Raw genomic sequence first — 6,256 nt, 5'->3', positions numbered from 1 at the left:
ATAGTATTGATCTTTAAGATCAATTATATTACTATATTTCTATATAATATATTTTCAAAAGCTGTGTCTCTTATATATTTCCAACCATAAGTATAAAATATTACAGGGATTTGCTTTGCGAGCCATTTACCTGCCTTTTCATTCTTAGACTAAAAGGAGGGCTTCTTTCCTACAGTGATGAAACTAACTACCGGTACATTGTTCCAATCTAAAGGAGGGCGGACAAGTCTTAGTACTAGTAGTTTTACTATCCTGTAGCGAGTTGGGAAGATATTTGAAAACATTTGGTCTTTTATAGACAGAACAGACAACAGTAATTTTGTCAACGTAAAAATACTGTTGTGTCTGTTCTGTCTATAAAAGACCAAATATATTCAAATACCTTTGATTAAAATACGTATTTTAATAAGTAATTTTTATGGTTTTTCGTTATTTCGTGTGCAGGACTACTTATATAAAATTACACCTTACTTAAGTATTAACGGCTTGGTTCACTTTTTTATGTTTATCGTTGTGACAACCCATCACTGTTATGAACGTAACCTCGAGCTTCATGTGATTATGTAAAATGTAAACAACGAACTGTAAACAGATAATTATTAGTACCGTACTGACAGTTAACATCGAACAGTGATTATGTTAAACGTGAATGATTCTAATAGTAAATGCGTCGGGTTTGTCGCTCTAACTAAACAAAAATCTACACGTTCAAGATCAACTATTTAAACAAAATATAATTTACTATTATAATAATTACGCTGCAATAAATAACAATATAGCCAACATTGAAATTGATGACAACATCGCTCTTGATACCCATTGTAAGCCTGAAAATATTTCACGTATATTTTTTCACGTCGTGAACAATCTTTCATCGGAAGTAAAATGTACGTCTCTTAAAGTAAATCTTCATTGTATACATGACCTCAGAAGTCTAACTGTTTTTATTGCGATTCAAATGTTAAATATCACACTTCCCAAACGAGATAAGAAACTTAATGTGGTATTTACAAACGTGCCTTACTCCTTTTTCTGCTTACGATCAAGCAATAATAAAAAAACGGACTTTCACTTAGGACTGACGACAAACCTGCAACACTAAAATGGTAAAAATAATGAATTAATCTTTTCAAACAATGGGGAAGAAGTAACATAACCTTTATCTAGACAAACACTTATGCCAATAATAAATAGTGCTGTGTAGCGTTATTAATTCAGTGCTCCAAAATGGCTCAAACTTATCTCTTAATATTTCAAAATGTAACCATACTTAATTAGAATTCGGAAGGTTTGCAACTAAACAAATGTTTTTGCATATTTTAAGGTCCGATACTACATATTATGTATTGTTTGTGTCACTGAAACTTCTCATACATAACGAACGTTTTAACATTTCCGGCTACTCTACGTACAGGGAAGACGGAAATGTTCCTTCTGCATCTGGGGGTCTGCCGATTTTTGTTTAAAAAAATACCAATTTGTTATCGTAGTATTATTTTACTAAAGCTTATTTTCAAATGAAGCTGTGGAAATTGGACTTAATTTAAAAAATGATCACACCGACAAAATTGTTTCTGCATGCAAATCGCCCAATCGATGTTTATTCATATGTTTTGAATATATTTCATGGATGTACTGCAACTCTTATTCCAGGTAATCGTAATTGTAAATACGAAGTGTAGAATCAACAACCCAAGCAGAGCTCATTAATGCGTGTCATTAATGATAATAATGTATAACAAAACAACATCCTTATATAAAAAGTGTTAAAAGGTTTATTCATATTGTGTTATACATATTTATAAAACACTTTTCGAGGCTACATCTATAACATAAAACAACATCCTTGTAGACACACTCAACATCACGCAACATATGAATTTCACAGCACTAACAAGTTTTAGGTGAACTTGATTTGGATTACCTTCCTGTTATTGTAGCCTTCTTCTTACAACCTATGTTTCGACATAGCCTGCCTAGACTTACCGATGGCAAAGTAGACTGGAGAATGTTCTCTACTGATCTACACAATCACTTGACGACTCCAGTAGACTTATATAATCGATGGCATTAATCATCAAATGCTAATTACTTTACATAATGTTTAATAAGATCGACAAATAGTGCAATTATTGAAACTTAAAATCTAAAATCACACAATTTACTATATCTCCCAATGAGAATATGGGGAATAATTAAAGATAAAACATAAAATAAAGCGTCACTGGTAGATATATAGACGTCCTGGTGTTAAAGAACGGTTGAATGAACTCATTCGTTGATAGAGGAGATGATCGATAACAAGTGAACACGTGTGCACGTCGGCTCCGATTTTTCACTTGCGTTCACCGGGATTTATCTAATTGTTTTTAGTGGAAGTGTTACCGTTGCACACAGAATCCGTTGCTTTTTCAGAAGTCCTTTAAATATATATACAAGGTGTGTGGGGATAAAATACGTTTTTAGACGACATATTTCAGTCGCAGCCGCAATTGGGGTCCGGGTTTAAAGGTGAGCTTGTTTCATTATCTGGTGGTACTGATAAGAAGTTCGTGCGCTCCTTATTTTCGTCCTCTGACTTGACCTGCTCCAAAACAACAACAATGGCTCCCAGAGTAACTAACAAGCCCACCAGGGTTGACGCGACTGTCATCGCCGACCTTGTCGCAAAACACCTCGGGCGACGTTTTTGGCCAACTTGTAGCCCGCATCACCCACGAGCTCAAGGGTGTCGTCGAAGAGGCTGTGCGGGCCGCGCTGTCGTCAGTTAATGATGAGGTGGGAAGGCTGCAGGAGCTGATGGACACATAAACTGCGAGGCTGGAGGAGTTGGGCAACCGGCTTCAGATGCGCTGTGATGACATGGAGCAGTACTCTTAGATTACTTAGACGTGAAACGGTCCTTGGTTGCACAGTGGACAGATGTCGCTGCGCGCATGCGCGGCCCGACCCGCTCACCGAGCAGCGCTGTCAGTCAGTTCTATCTGCTCTACGAGTGAAGTGTCTACTAGCGTGACTAAAAACATACGTATCAGTTGTTACAATGGACAACGCAGGTGCTTCGGTTTCTAAAACTATTAAAAAACCTGTTATTCACAGTCAAGCACGTGAAATAATATACAACGTTTACAATTATATGCAGAAACAGTACCCCGGAATGTCAGGAAAACAGCTCAGACTAAAAGTGGCAGATGCTTGTGGGAAATCATCAAGTACCGTGTATAGAGTTTTAAAAGAAAGTGAAAATTCCCCGGGAGAAACAAAGAAGTTCACCACTCCCCATAAAAGAAGACCAAGAAAAAAGGAAAAGAGTGATTACGATGATTTTAATAAATGTTTACTAAGAAGAGTGATAAACGAGTTTCACGTAACAGAAGAGGAAAGGCCAACATTAAAGGGTATTTTAAGGGCAATATCAAGGGAGTGTATCTAGTTTAAGAAAAATTATTTTGGACCTAGGTTTCAAGTGGAAGAGGGCAGAAAATAATCGGAAACTCCTCGTAGAAAAGTCAGATATTCGGAATATGAGGTTAAATTATTTGAGAAAAATTTAAGAGTTTCGTGAAGCAGGGCATAACATTGTAAGTTATGTTGTAATATATGGATGAAACTTATTTTCACAGCTCTTCTGCGGTCTCCAAGATTTGGACAGAAAGTGAAACCAAAAGTTTAAAGAACCCAATAAGTAAAGGGAAACGGGTGATTGTTCTCCATGCTGGTAGTGAAGATGGTTTCGTCCCTAATGCCTTCGTAATGTTTGAATCTGGAAAAAAGACAGGTGATTATCACCAAGATATGAATTTTAAAAATTATAAGAAATGGGTAGAAGACAAACTTGTTCCAAACCTAAAGAAGAACAGTGTTCTAGTTATTGATAACGCGCCCTACCATAATGTACAGTTAAATCCAGCACCAACATCGTCTAGTTTAAAAAAGGATATGATCAAATGGTTAACTGAGAAAAATATTACTCACAACTCAGCTATGTTAAAACCTGAACTGTACAACTTAATAAAAATTAACAAGTCATCATTTAAAATATTTTAAAATAGATCATATATTAAAAGAAGCAGGCCACCATGTTGTAAGGTTACCCCCATACCATCCCGACCTCAACCCAATAGAATTGATATGGGCCACGGTAAAAGAGTATATAAAAAAGAAAAATATTAAATACTCTACAAAAAGTGTTATGGAAATAGCAAAAGAAAAGTTTGATTCCATTACTAAAGATGAATGAAAAACCCGCTGCGAACACGTGAAAAAGGTGGAAGAAGAATATTTACGTCATGAAAGGATCATCGATGATGTCACGGAGAGATTTATTACTAGCTTGTGGGAAGACAATGAAAGTGAGGGCAGTGTCAGTGATAGCGAAGGAAGCGATGCCGATTGCTCCGGCCGTTTCGAAGAACAAATCACCGATGACGACTGCATGGCTGGGATTACTCCTTTAGTGGATGATTAAGGTAAGCCTAGTGTATACAACACATAAATAATTTATTCATAAGTTTTTATTATTCATTAAATATTTATTCATAGTAATATTTTATTTTGTTAACCAGCAATATCTTGGAGTCGTGTAATTTTAAGGGAGTACAATGCCTAGACACGCGCATCAGCCCAATGTCTGCAGTAGTGCTAGTAGCTGCCGGCCGCACCTGCCGCCCCGCTCCTCTTACCCACCCCGGCCCACACTTCTCAAACTCCTCACCCCTCCATGCGCGAACCGTTTCATGTCTGAGTAATCTATCTGTACCAGAGACGCCAGAACCTTCGCATCTTCGAGGTGGAGAAGACAGGGGAAGACACCAACCGCATCGTGGTGGACCTCTGTCGGGATAACCTCGGTGTGAACCAGTCTGCATCTGCAATTTCCAGGTCGCACCGGGTCGGCGGTCAGCCCAAGCCCAACCCCGACGGTAGGAAGACGCCGTCCCATCATCGTTCGCCTAATCAGCTTCTAGGACCGGCGAACGATTTATAACAACAAAAAGAAATTGAAGGGTACGTCAGGTACGTGCATCACGGTGCGGGAAGATCTGACCTCGCAGCGGCTGGAGTTGCTGAAGAGAGTAACAGCGCAGCACGGGATTAGAAACACCTGAACCCAGGACGGCATACATTTATAATAATATTCTAATACTATTTACATTCTTATTTTAATTATTTAATTAACAGTTCTGTATGTTTAAACACTTTCAAATATTATCTTTTATAGAAATAACAATTTAAGTTATTATTCATAATACAATTAGTACCCTTACATGTTTGCTATAAAGTTTTGTTTAACAACAGTAACATTGAAGTTTACGTTTAGTATTTGTTTATGTGACCTTAGATTATGTTGCTCTTCTCACTGATGCTTCTGCTTTGCCCTGGTATAAGGTTACTGCCACCAATAACGTACATGACATGCACGTTAACTTTTTTCTTATCAGCTTTCTCAATAAACATGCACACATTGTCACAAAAAGAATCTCGAGCCCCCGCCCCTCGGATAAATGATTTCATAAGAGATTTACAGAAACATTGAAACTCAGCTTTCAGTAAGGCCAAGAGGTCAAAGTCTATAAATGCCTTAAGAATCTTACGCAGTAGCAAATCAGAAATGCCAAAGTTAAATTTAATCATTGAACCCTCTCAACGAATTAATACAGAAAAACTAAATAATAAATGCGATTCTACGAGACTAACTCTACTTCATCCCCTTGTTCTGTTGGCTGGCAAAGCGCGCTGCTGCAGCAAGTTGCGTGAGAGAGAGAGAGATGCAGTTCCTCACCCTCACATTACTTCCATCTAACGCTCCTAGGGACATTGTCACAAATACTGGGATTTTTTTTTTTTCCTTTGGGATATTGGGGTGGATTCCTAGATCCTCACACGTCAACCTGAGCTTATTGTGTGCCCCTTTGATGTTTAGAGGGGTAAGCCTATCTTCGTGCCCTTAATTAGGCTAAGAAGCTTTTCCCCGATACTAGCATCTGGTTCGTCGCCTGGTTGTTTATCACCGAAAAGAGCCCTTCTCCTTGCTCCCAGTCTCTCACAGTCCAGTATTATGTGTTTTTGCAGTTCTCTTCAGACTTATTGCAGAGTCTACACTCCGAGTCCTCATTTCGTAAACCTAGAGTGTTTAGGTGTTTCCTGAAGTGGCCGTGTCCAGTGATCAAGGCAATCACTTGCTTAAACCCCGATCCCTCCCCAGCCCCATCAGCCATCTGGTGAATCCGGAGCTAGAATCGGCAAGCAGTCTTTT

The sequence above is a fragment of the Homalodisca vitripennis genome, unplaced genomic scaffold (assembly GCF_021130785.1).
Source record: "Homalodisca vitripennis isolate AUS2020 unplaced genomic scaffold, UT_GWSS_2.1 ScUCBcl_909;HRSCAF=3852, whole genome shotgun sequence".
Taxonomy (NCBI): domain Eukaryota; kingdom Metazoa; phylum Arthropoda; class Insecta; order Hemiptera; family Cicadellidae; genus Homalodisca; species Homalodisca vitripennis.
This window is presented reverse-complemented; position numbering follows the sequence as displayed.